Source organism: Macaca nemestrina, chromosome 16, assembly GCF_043159975.1.
Source record: "Macaca nemestrina isolate mMacNem1 chromosome 16, mMacNem.hap1, whole genome shotgun sequence".
Taxonomy (NCBI): domain Eukaryota; kingdom Metazoa; phylum Chordata; class Mammalia; order Primates; family Cercopithecidae; genus Macaca; species Macaca nemestrina.
The window spans coordinates 25,439,994-25,454,141 of NC_092140.1; the positions used below are offsets into that span (position 1 = coordinate 25,439,994).

At 33.8% G+C, this 14,148-nt stretch overlaps 1 long non-coding RNA gene across 3 annotated transcripts in view; it reads left to right on the forward strand.

Annotated features, from left to right (window-relative positions):
- The window catches only part of LOC105481660 (uncharacterized), a 508,229-nt gene that overhangs the window by 218,332 nt on the left and 275,749 nt on the right, over positions 1-14,148 (forward strand). The gene's annotated exons all lie outside the window — the stretch shown is intronic.

Below are 14,148 nucleotides of genomic sequence, written 5' to 3' on the forward strand. Positions count from 1 at the left end.
CTCATCACAACTTTCTAACTCACCAACCGGCTTACTCAAGTATTCCTGCCAAAGCGAGTCTGAGTATCGTGCCAACATTTATTATATGTATAATATTTTCACTGTGCAAAACAGTCTCTTGTGGCTTCACTTCTCTATTGGTCAAGCTGTTATCCAAAGATCTTCCTTAGACTTAAAGTACTAAAAAGATGGCCCAATCCTTTCACCCAGGCAAAAGCCCAAGTCTGCATAAAACTGTAGTCCATGATTTCCATATTGACATCCAGATAGCTGAAGAATAGTAGAGTCATTCACATAAATTTGCTCTAAATGTGTGATGATGAATCCCACCCAACCACTCAACACTGATAGATTCATTTTTCTATTTTTACGAGGGTTATTTAAAGTTTTTCTTTGTGCTTTTTAAAACTTCTGTATCTTCTTACAAACACATTTTTATGATAATGTATAGGCTCATACTTCACAGATAAAATAGATTTAATCAGAATAAAATACATGTATCTTCCCCTCAATTAATCTGTAAATCTATTATCAAATCTATTTTCAGTATTATTTCTGCTTTACAACTCATTGTAAAACAGACCATACCCCTTCTCAAATCAGTCTCTCCACTTCCTGTGCAGACTTGACTACCTCACTCATATGCCTCCTCACAATTCCAGAAGCATACAACCATGTTTGCTTTCTGTGAGAGTCTCTTTTTTCCATATATCTTTCAGTGATTTCACATGCTACTTGATCCTCTTGCCATTAAAATCTACCAAACTGTATATAAAATATCTCCATTTCCTTAACCTCAGTTATTTTTAACTTCTGTGAATTTTTTATTTCCAATCATTCCAGTGGAATTTTTGCCAAAGCCACCAAAACACTACATTTTGAGATGTAATTTGCCTACTTCTATCTGCATCTTTCTTGATTTATCCATATGGCTTAGCACAACTGAATCGATTTGCCTTCTTAAAACACTTGTGATACGATCCACTCAAATTCCTTGCTATCCCATTGGCTGTTTCATTTCAGTCTACTTTACTGAGTCCTTCTCTCCTCAATAACATGTGAAATTTCATCAGATCTTGGTCATGTCTCTCCTTGGTTCACCCTTTCTCCCTAAATTCCAGGGAATTAAATACAATACAATCATAAAAAACCCATGAACTTATCTTCCCAGCTATCTTTCAATTAAGCATAAGGAATCTAGTGTCGTGTTCCTTATTTTTCTCTTGTAGTTAATTTGGTACTTTTTTTCTGTAAACCTTTATAATTTTCTCTTTCTGTGAAGTGCCATCATATTCCGCCTAGCTTTATATCTTTTTTTAAATTTATTCTCCTCAAAATTCACTTGGGGATTGTCAGGTGAAGATTTATGATCTTCTTCAGCACAATTTTCCCCTTTATTGAGTATTTTATTGTTTTTTCTTTACTTCATTCCCTCTGCTTCCTTCTGAATTTCTTGAAAAGGACAGTAGAGCTACCAAAAAATATCCTTTATCTCATTCCCATATGTTCAATTCAATACATCTTTTTGTCTGCCTCTCTTGCCATGGGATCTAGGAGAATCATTAATTTAATTATTAAATTAATAAATTATCTAGTAGATCATTAATTTGCTCTTGAGGTGAAAACATTAAGGTAATCATTCCAGCTGTTCTTTTAAGAACATACTTTTAAATATCAAATATCTGTAGTATTCCCATTCATTTTATGGTCTGTCTTTGGTTAATGGTTTCCTATCCATCTCTATGAATTTTCTAACAATATTTGATATAATATACTTTTTAATTTTTTTGTGTGCATTATTTTAATTCTACTTCCTGAAGTATTAATTATTCTTTTTGTTTAGTGTCCTTTTATCTCCTTGAAACAGTATTTGGTAATTCTCAGTTGCCTGCTTATTTTGTATTTTTTATTCCCTCCTAATCTCTTGGTAAATGTTAGCCCTGATTATAGCAGCTTTTTGAGTGAGTTACATGGTTAATTAAACATGTGATTGTAGTGGAATGAGGATGAGGTAGCTTGTTTGCTTTTGTCACTCCTCCCTGTCTTTGCTGGTATTCACTTCTTTATCTTCCTTTCATAATACCAAATAAAAATGCTAATATTAGCCCACACATTGGTCCTCACCATTGCTGAAGGTAAATTTCTCAACAAATTGACAGATTGTTAAATGTTGAAGGTAAAATCTGTCAACAAACTAACCTGCCTCAGATGCAAATTCCTCATTGCACCTTTCATGGTCAGTTACACCTGAGCTTTACATCACTCTGGTATTTATTTATTTGGAGTTTGGAGAACTGGAATTCTATCCTCTTTGAAAATAATGCTCATCTGCACATGTATTGTGTTCGTTTCTACTAATCTTGTTTCTCCTTCAATCTAGAAACATCTGCTTCCTGATTTTAAGTAATTTTACATACTCTTGATTTGTACTTTCTTATATTGGACAGTTGTGGAGCATGTTGGGGGCCAAGAGGGGAGAAAGTTGGTTCAAAAATTGGTAAATACCAATATGTCTTTTTTTATGCACAGAATTGTCAATGACTGGGGCCAAGGGAGGATGTAGATATACATGCCCAGTCCATCATCTGGACCCGAATTATGACATTTATTTTTCCTGGTACCATTCAGAAACATCATATGATTATATCATGGAATGAACAGATTCACACAAAGTATGGCACAGCCTGAGAAACTAAAAACAAATGTGTGCCAGGATGGCTCGTTCACTGAATGTCAGGGAATATTATTCTAGTGACCAATGCAGGCATAACATGGCCCTCAGCTTGACTAAACTATAGACAAGCTTCCCATTGCCTCTATATCCTTGACCTCCCTCTTACCCTGTTCCTTACAGAATACAGATTTTCTAAACACGGAGATCTCTCCTCTACATTTTCTTAGCTTATTTACCTTTGAAAATTTTTATTTGTAGATTCCTTCTCTGCCCCATTAAGTTGTAAATTGTTTTATAAGCCTCTCATAAGTTAAAATCCGTGACTGTCTTTCTCAGAGACCTGGGAGCCATCCTTTTGAAATGTAATCAAGGAATATACCATTCCTCCTCTTCTCTGTGGGAGAGTAGGAGCTTAACTTTGGTAGTCACTATCTTCAAGTTGTAAAACTACCTCCTGTCATGAAGTTACAATAAAATTTCCTTTTCCTTTGGGTAAGGCCAGTTCTCACAGATGGCTTAAGATTCCCCACTCTTCCAAGCTCTTAAAACTAAGCCTTCCTAACCTTTGTTTAAGTGGAGTTGAGTTTATAGCACATCTTCCTAATCTCTGTAAGTTTATCCAGTGCAACTTTTGCTTTGGCATCAGTTCAAATTAAATCATTAATTCATCAATATTTGGAGAGAAAAATGCTTAAAGCAATTAAAGTAAAAAATATATCCATCAGAAATCTTTCTTCCTTGGCTACATTGGCTACTCCTTAAAGTACACAACTAAATTTAGGAAGATCTGTTGTTTTTTTTTTTAATGATGTAGACCATACAATTGGGAAAATGTACATACAAACCATCTGGAAACTCATTCTCTTTCTGCCAAATATCTGTTTCCTATTTTTGTAGACAATGACCCTCCATCCATTCTAATCTCTGTGTAAGAAAATACGCACAAATAATTGGCAATGTCAGCTCTTTGCCTTTGGTAATATAGGGCATGCTCAATATTTTCAGAAATAATTTGGTTATTTTGGGATTGAAGTAACTCTATATGAACTTTTCTTATCACGATATGTTTTCATGAATAAGAGGCACGTTTTGCATAAAAATAAATTTTTTCTTATTACATTTATATCTGAACTTATATTTTGCTTTTCATCAGTCTGGTAATAATGGTTGACCCCAAAATGGGATGGAAATATGAATTACTAATTAAGTTTTGAAGTCTATGCTTTCATTTCTATGAATAAAAAATAATAGGCCTGGATGTGGTGTTTCACACATGTAATCCCAGCACCCTGGGGGAGGCCAAAGCAGGTGAATTATTTGAAGTCAAGAGTTTGAGACCAGCCTGGTCAACATGGCGAAAGCCCATCTCTACTAAAAAAATACAAAATTTAGCCAGGCGTGGTGGTGGGCACCTGTAGTCCCAAGTACTGGGGAGGCTGAGACAGGAGAATCACTTGAACCTGGGAGGCGGAGGATGCAGTGAGCTGAGTTTGAGCTACTGCACTCCAACCTGGGAGACAGAGCGAGACTCAGTCTAAAAACAAAACAGAACAAATAGTAGCAGCAGCAGCAAAATAATAATAATCAAACATTATCTATATTTGAGGTAATTTTAGTTGATCTCATGATATATATACATGTAAAGGTATGGTTCCTAATTTATTTTTTACAATGAAAGTTGGTAATGAACACATATAACTATAGCATAACATGCAGAGTAAGAAGCTCAAATGTTTGTGATGTAAGCAGTATTCATTAGGATTTAAGAGTAATATTTTAGAGTACTTTAGGAGAATACTCTATTGGAGTTCTGTTACAAAGTTATGAGGTGTTCACTTAAAGAGGATTTATATATTTAGCATTACTTATATCTGTGTGGGGGTAGTATTTGACTTATACACGTGATACACTGATGATAATAGAAGAAATGTGAGCAATATAGGGCACTACAGGAAAGTGGTGGAGAAGAAATTACATCCAAAAGACTGCCTCAAAACCCATCTTTGATCCTTCCTAACGTTAATTTAAGGATACTGTTTTTCTCTGTGTATCACTTTCTTCATCTGTAAAATGATAATAACATTCATTTCTCAGAATTAGTTGAGGAACAAAAAATGTATTTTGAAATTTTGTAACTAGCAAATTAAACAGCATGGAAGCTACACAAGTAGAAGCTCAATACATATTAGTTCATTCTCTACTAATTCCAACAGATGACATATGAAAAGAATGACATATCAGGGTAATAATGGTCATTAATGTGGTATATCTAGAAGATAGGTTATATCACTAAGTAGATGTAGATGACAAAACTAGACTACTTTTGAAAGCTTATAAGACCAAGGAAATATATTTGAATGTTTTTATACAGAAAATGGATAACAATGATTTTTTTCATATTTGTTGCCTTGCTTCAGATTTATATTACAAAAAGAGTATTACTGTACCAGTAATAAATACATAGACATATTATGTATATATTTATATAACATTTATGAAGCAAATATTCAGCCAGACCAAAGCAAATATTTTAGTGTAATTTATACCATGAATCAACTGGAATGATTTCAAAACTGACTTTAGGACTATAAACTGAACCTAGCCAAATTTATATATTACTAGTAATATTATAAGCATGGTGCAAACTCAAAAAGGTAAAGTCATTTTTCTTCCAATGATATCAAAAGTTTCCTCTCCAAAATTGAGAATCTATGGTACTATCTGATTTCTTCAGCACTTGTTCACACTCTGAAATTATTTGAAATAATCACTTTATAAGAATTCAGAGGAAGATGATGCTTTACTTAAAATACGTATTATGTATTTAACCAGATTAGTATGGCAACATTAGTAAGTGCAACTTATTAACAGATACAAGTTTACTGGATTGTCTAGATGCTACATTAACCCCATTTGGAATAATAACCATGTTGTAAAGAATTTTCTCTTTGTTGAGCACTGTGATAAACTCTTTACAACCATGTATAGCTCATTCATTATCACAAAAATCCTGAGATTATAAATCATTGTTTCTATTTTGTAGAGAGGATATTGAGCTTGGTGATATAAAGTACCTTATCTGAGATTACTCAAATAATAAGTGGAATGAGCCAGAATTCTCCAGAGCTAACACTTATATCCATAGTATTATAGTAGAGATTATTAAGTCCAAGGGTCTTAAGGAGAGGTCAATAATGAGCATTCTTACAGAGCATGTAGAAATAAGCTAGGGTGAGTAACATTCAATGGTCATTTGAAATGGGTTCCGGATGGTGACAGAAGAAAGCTTTAATCAAAAACATATATAGTGGGTAGCTAAAATAACTGATTTTTAAACAATTATGTTTTTTGTTTTATTTGCATTTTTCCAGCAAGAGTATTCATAGAATTGTAGAGTAATAATAAAGGACATCTACAGTTTCCACCAAATCAACAGTTAAATGTTGCTGGAACAGAAATCACCTCTTGTCAGAGTAATTGTCACTTCTTTACTGTTCTAATTTGTGCGTGTGTGTGTGTGTGTGTGTGTGTGTGTGTATACCTTTAAGGATAGAAATATATCTTTTTCCACCTCACATAAACTTGCACTGTTTTCAACAATTAAGATTCTGGTGAGAACCAATTGCCTTTTCCACATGAAATAATTTTTGATATCATAGAGCTGATACATATCCTGAAACCTTCCATTGTCTAGGATAATAATTTTGTTCATTATAGGTGAATCTCTAGAACATATCACAATTATCTTTGCTTACCCCTGAATACAATACAGCTTATCATCATACTTCTTAAGATGTGTTGTTCAGAATTTAAATACATACAAAATGAATTACCATATATACATTAAAAGATTTTTTATATATCTGTGGTTCCTTTTCACCAGAAAAAATCATAATGTTGGCTATTCATTCATATTGAATTTTAACCTACAATCATCTGTCTGAAGACAGAATTTGCCTTAAAAATGTTAACTCAATTTGCATGTAAAGTATCAGCTGAAGTACATACTTTATTTGTAATAATTATACTTTTGGCTTTTATTAAAAGCGTAACACTTTTAAAAAGTTTTATGTAATTGGATTGTTTAATAATTGAAGATATTTCAATGTCCCTGGAGTTTAACAAATTAAAGATTTTAAATCATCAACAGTTATTTCAATCATTTTAATTGAAGGCCTGTGAAGACTTCCACTTAGGGCAGGACCCACCTAAAGATGCAACTCTACTGTCATGCTAAATTAGTATTTTAAGTTTTCTATATGATGACAGGAACCATATAAAGCGAAACTAGTCAATGCGGTTAATTAGCTGGGACAAGCGCCCAAAAAGTTTCATGATGTATTATTTCTACTTAGAGATAGGGCACAAAGTTAGTCTTAAAGAGCAATATCAATGACAGTGACAATATATGAGACGTCAGGCAGTGGTAGGAACATGGCTCATGAGAAATCATACTCCCAATGAAAAACAATTTCCATTAAAATGAAAAGAAATGGATCACTGTACTGGCAAAATGAAGGAAGGCAGGAAAGCAGGAAGGCTGTCAGGAAGAAAAGAAAGAAGCAAAGAAGGAAGGAAGGCAGAAAGGAAAAAAAGAGGAAAGGAGGGACAGAGAGTAAGTCTGAAATAAATTCAGGAAGTGCATTGCTTGTGTGTTACTCTCTTCTCTACATAGAAGTCAGTCAATGGCTTTGGTCTCTGTATAGTGCAATCCAAAATGACTCTTTTTACAGTGTCTTGTAAGAGGATATCCATTATAAAACTCAATTTTAAATTCAATGCTATGTTAAAATAATAATAAATTGTGAAAGTGATACCTGATTTCCCAGTGTTCCAACTCCAGCAGAGAGGGAATTTTCCTTGCAAAATGGAGCACACAGTTCACCTTCCTATATTATCATCTCTGTTGTAGTTGGACTGAACACTTCATTACCTGAATGGGCCGTATTTTCACCTCCAAGATCCCACACAAGCTATTCCTATTCTTGGAACTCTAGTTCCTTTATACTACTGCAGAACACTATTGTTTATTTGAATAGTTTTAACTTAAAATAACATTTCCTACTCAGACCTTTAAGGGATGCAGCAGGTATCTCTGTGCTCCCACATCGTTTTGTAATTTTCTGTATCTTAGCACTTATCATACTGAACAATAATGGACTAAGAGATTTGAGGATGGAGATTTGTCAGGTCCAACTTGAATCCCAAGGGTATGGAGCAATATCTTCTCAAGCCTGACACGATCTACTAAATAAATGAATAAGTACGGAAGAAAATGTGCTATTGCTTTTCCATCAATTTAATTACACATTCTAAAGGAGTCTATGAGGAAACTAAGCATGCTATTATTTCGTATTGATTGTGAACTACCACTAACACATTCTCCTCCTCTTTACACAGACTGCTGCCACACCAATTATCGCCAAAACGCAAGTTCTCCTTCAATTGATCCTTAGAAATACACGCAAGTGGGTGCATGTGCACACACACATACACATTACAATTTACATTCTCCCTTTCCAGATCATGTTGCGTCTCTTTCTCAACGTGATTAAGCTGACATTTACTATTTTCTGTTTTTACTATTAGGCACTGTTCTTGGTACTGAAGAACACACAGGCATTTAAGACTTATCTCAAGCCCTTCTCAGTGGCTTTCTCACTTATGGAGAAAAGGGAAACAAAAACCAAAACGTAAACCAATTAATACAATGCATTGTAAAAGTGTGCTATGTTCAAATTTTACACAGCATGCTACAGCAATGCCAAACACTTATAACTAAATTCAACTGGGTTCTTATAAAAATTAAGCCTTGTGAAATGAGTAAAAGTCAACTAGATGAAAGGAAGTTAGTAAGAGGAAAAAGGAGACCCAGATAGGACAATGGGTGAACATAACATGATCACGGAACTGCCAGTAATTTTAAATGGTTAGGCTTAAGGATACCTGTTAAGAAATGCTAAGGTTATGAAAATCTGTTGAGATAAATCAAGGAGATAAAATTGTATTCCAAAAATTCTTGTAAGCCGCTGGACTTCAAATATAGAGTAACTTCAACGTGTTCTTCTATGAATAACCATGCCACAAAATCTTTAACTTCACTTGTGCATTTAATTATTTCCTCAAGTCATTGTTAAAAATACAGAATGCTTAAGAGCCAAAGACATAGCCCTATGACACATCACTAGTAATTTTTATTAATTAACAATTTTTAATTAGGAGTTCTTGCCAGATGTGAATACATGTAACCATATTATTTTCTGCTCAATGCTGCTTCAGCTTTCTGTGAAGATATAAGAGATTTTGACAAATGCTTTGTCAAAATACAGACACACCATTGGTTGCTGCACCTATACTACAAATAACTTTATTACTTGGAAGAGATAGCACTTAACGTCTTATAATGGAAATATTTTGTTATTAAACCATGACTTTTTCTTTTGTCTCTTAGAATCCACATTCTTCTTTTGGGCAACTGCTCCTTCCTGATTCCAAATATATGCCTTTAGAGGGCACTAGCAATTATTTCATTTTACCCTCATCAGCACAGGGAGGGTTTCAAAGAATAATCATGCAACCCAATCCTTGCCAACCAGAATTCTTCACAAAAATTTTTCAAACTGGTCTGTAAAAGTTTTTTGTTTGTCTTAAGTGACAAATGTAAAGACAGAAGCCTGGTAATTGCCTAAGATTCAGCAACTCACTTGTGGAGAAATTGGTCTATAAGGGAAATAGTATAGATTCGAAGACAAAGTTTGAATAGAAATGAGTCTCTGCATGTAGTCATAAGCAGCTAGCCATGACGCATCCATGCTGTATGAGTTATTAAATATTGTTTTAGAATACAGACTAGTTTACATTTGTATTATATTAGAATTAGATTAGTGCAAAGTGTAAGCAAAAGAATTCTTACTAATACATAGCACATTGATTGTGATTACATCACAAGTAGCCACATATAGCCAAAGTCATATATGTGCAACATTTTGTGTATTGATTATACCTCAATAAAGAAAACAAATTGTGTGTGTGTGTGTAGGTGGGTGGGTGGATGTATTAGTCCATTTCCACCCTGCTGATAAAGACATACACAAGCCTGGGTAATTTACAAAAGAAAGAGTTTTAATTGGACTTACAGTTCCACATGGCTTGGGAAGCCTCACAATCATAGTGGAAGGCAAGGAGGGGAAAGTCATATCTTACGTAGACACGAGTAGGCAAAAGAAAAACTTGTGCAGAGAAACTCCCATTTTTTTTTTAAATGATCAGATCTCACGAGACTCATTCACTAGCAAGAGAAAAGCACGGGAATGACCCACCCCCATGGTTCAGTCATCTCCCACTGGGTCCCTTCCACAACAGGTGGGAATTATGGGAGCTACAAGATGAGATTTGGGTGGGGACACAGAGTCAAACCATATTAATGGGTGGGTATGCATATCAGGCACCTCATAACTGATTGAACCAAGGCAGCCCAAGCAGTGAGAGGTGCTTCACGGGGAAAGTTGCACATGGACACAAAGGGGAAGTTGTTTCTTGTAAAGATTTGCAGTGCGTGCCTTCTAGCTAATACGGATTTGTGAACAAAAGAAGACACAAAGTAGGAAGAGAAGATACAGAAAGATACAGGAATAATGAATTCCATGAAGATACTGAGAGGGAAAGTGAATTTTATTCTTGATAGATTAGATGCAATTATTTGTGTGATTTTTCTGTATTTCATAGTTTTGCCTTTATATTCTGATATTTCTCTGACTTGCAACTAAAACAATTTGAGTAGAATATCTATGAATATTTTGACCATGAATCTCCAGTCTCTTTCAAATAACAAAATGTTAAGATATGACAACAAAAATAGAGAAAATCAACTATTATAGATTCACATTGATCTTATGAATGCATCATTGGCTACAGATAGCATTATTTTTCTTTTTAATGGAGAAAAGACAAATATCGAATATGCCTTGTAAAGTTTTTAGTTGATAACACACAAAAATCTAAATGAATTTGTAACCTAGTTTTCTATAACCTACTGAAACTACTTCTATTCTCCATGATGCTTTTCCTTAAGGCAGAAATACTTAAAAGTGCTCAAACTCATAGGTCATATTGTATTTAAAATATTTACTCACCAAATGATACCCATTTAGAGATATTCTGAAAATATTTAACTCATTAGTATATGATAGACTCTGATTATATGGTAGTAAACTAAGATTGATATATATATTCCTGGTCTTCAGAGATAGTATATCTTGTAACAGAAAAATACAGACATACGTAGATAGAAACAGAAAGTAAGTATAAATAGAAGTAAATAGATATAAATAGATAGATATAAACAGAAAAAGCAAATAAAAAAGAAAATAGCTAGGGACTAAAATAGATCCATAAGAAAATCAATAGTATATAGTGAAAGAAAGTCCAACTTGGAGGCATATTAGACATGATTATTAGATAAGTTTTCTCTGGATTAAAAGAAAAAAACATTAAATTTGAGAATTGAACCAAATAAAGGAGGTGGCCCTGAACCAAAGGTTAAAGTTTTTTGAAAGAGGGAACATAGGCCAGGCACAGTGGCTCACACCAGTAATCCCAGCACTTTGGGAGGCCAAGGCACGTGGATCATGAGATCAGGAGTTCGAGACCCACCTGCCCAATATGGTGAAACCCTGTCTCTACTAAAAATACAAAAAGTAGCCAGGTGTGGTGGTGTGTACCTGTAATCCCAGCTACTCAGGAGGCTGGGGCAAGAGAATCACTCAAATCCGGGAGTAAGAGGTTGCAGTGAGCCAAGATTGTACCACTGCACTGTAGCCTGGGTGAGAAAGCAAGAGCCCATCTCAAAAAAAAAAAAAAAAAAAAAAAAAAGAAACAAAGTGAAAAGGCCTGGAGACAGAAAATACATGGGTTTTGCAAACAACCAAAAGAAGCCAAGAGTAGGAGAGAAGTTCTAGATAAGGTTGCAGTGGTAAACTGCAAAAGTGATAAATCACAAAAGAACATGGAGAACATGGCAAGGAGGTTTGACTATATTTTAAATAAAATGGAAATTGCAGGGTGCACATGATGTAAATTACGTTTTTTTAGGCGTTACTTAGATATTTTATGGCAAATAAATTGTGTAAGAGCAAGAGGGAAGGCAGGAAGATCTTGCAGGTGGCCATTTCAGCACCTTGAATATAAAATGTTGTATCTGGGATTCAAATTATAATAGACCTGTACACAAGGTTTTAAGATAGATATTCAAGATTCATATTTGGAGGAAGTACTAGAGCTTGCTGGGAGCTTAGATAAAGACATTAAGGGAAAACAAGCTATCCAGGATGACCACCAAGTTCCTGGTGACATTAGTTAGACTGTGGTGTTGTGAACTAAAACAGGGACACTTAAGGGAGGAATACTGAGTGTCGGAGGAAGATGGAAAAAGTAATGATCTTGAGAGTGAGTGACCCAGGAAGAAAAGCCTAGCAGCAAATTAAATAAGTATGAAAATTGGAGGAAAGATCTATACTGAAATTTTTGCTTTGTTAAAGAAAATACTTCTGGTAATAGAAACTGTCAAATAGAAACACAATATAGAGACATCTAGGAAAGAAACTAAGAATCAAAAGGTAAATACCACCCACTGATCAACTCTGGAATAATTATTTAAGAATGTGTTCAAGAAAGTAAAGTAAGAGAAATAGGAAAGAAATGAAATGGTCTAATAGATAACAGGATATAATTTGCTGATATGTAAAATGAAACAAATATAAGACCAAAGTCTCAATTTCATACAATTTTAGAGGTGACAGCACACGGGCATTAGTAAAATTGAAAACTTGCTAAGTTTTGGTCGTGTTTTAGAAAGTATACACCTACTGTTTAACTTTTTGAGTTGAAATTAAAATACTCTCATCAATAATGTTGGCTAACATTTATCTTACGTTATAAATATTATATACTCATATATGAGTGTACACCACTTATAGGTTACTTGTTGATTTTAGCATACTCGTACCATCTTGAATTAATATTCTGACTTTATTTTTGCTCTGTATAGTTTTCTCCATTTCCGAATTCATTAGTGTATATATTCATTAGTGTATATATAACATATATAATACATATATTTATTATATATAACATTTACTATATGTTTATTACATGTAACATATATCATTATATATAACATACTATATATAATATAATATGTATAGCATTATATATTTATTATATATAACATGATATATAACATGCAACATATACAACATATATAACAAATATATAACATGACATTACATAAATATATGACATGTTACATATCATATGTTATATATATTATATGTATATATATATTTTGAGGTAGAATCTCACAGTATCATCAGGCTGGAGTGCAGTGAGTGGCATGATCTCGGCTCATTGCAATCTCCACCTCCCTGATGCACGCGATCCTCCTGACTCAGCCTCCTAAGTACTTGGGAATACAGGTGCTCACCACCACGGCTGGCTAATTTTTTGTATTTTAGTAGAGATGGGGTTTCACCATGTTGGTCAGGATGAGCTCCATCTCCTGACATTGTGATTTGCCCGCCTCGGCATCCCAAAGTGCTGGAATTACAGGCTTGAGCCGCTGTGCCCGGCCTCATTAGTATATTTTTTAAAGCACCTTAAAAATGTTTTATTTCTCTGAAACATTTTTTATTAGAAAAGTAATCTGGACATAGGTCTATACATATAAAATTATTGGTTTGTGCAACAAACCCTTGTGCTTTTTCAGGTATAGAATTGTATTTAGTATTCAATTTATTTTCTAAAAATTGAGCTAAAAGACTTCATATTTAAGCCAATTTTGTTAACTTATGGTTTTCTGACACAATCTTCCAACTTAAAATTTATATTGTCAGGGTTAAAATTCTATGAATTTCGTTAACTTGCTCATTGTCCTCTTGTTCTAATTTCTGGAAGAGCTGTAGCAAAGTCCTTTATTAAGGTGTGATTTTTGTATTAGTGAAGCCTTAATAAAATCATGTCAAATTATCTAAACCAATACAAACATATTTACATGGATATGGGGGCACAGATGTGTAGATATAAATACATTACATACATTTTCTTGGTCATTCTGGCATGAACTTGACAAAAACTTCAGGATTTTTTTGTAATAACTATACATAACACTAATACATATATAAAATATAGAAAACTACTCAACTCATTCTATGAGACTAGCATGTCCTCAGTACCAAACATAGATGAAGACAGTGATTTTTTTAAGTGCAGAGTAATGTGTTTTTTTCTAACAACCAAATACATAATTTTGATATCATTGTTTACAGAGACATAAGTCAGATTTTTAATAGCTGAATGATCTTGGGCAAATTATTTGGACTCTTGAAGCTTCAATTTTGTTAGCAATAAATTATGTAAAAATGATTGTATTAAAATTTCCTTCAAATTTGTATGAACCCTTACTACCTTTTTAGAGTGAC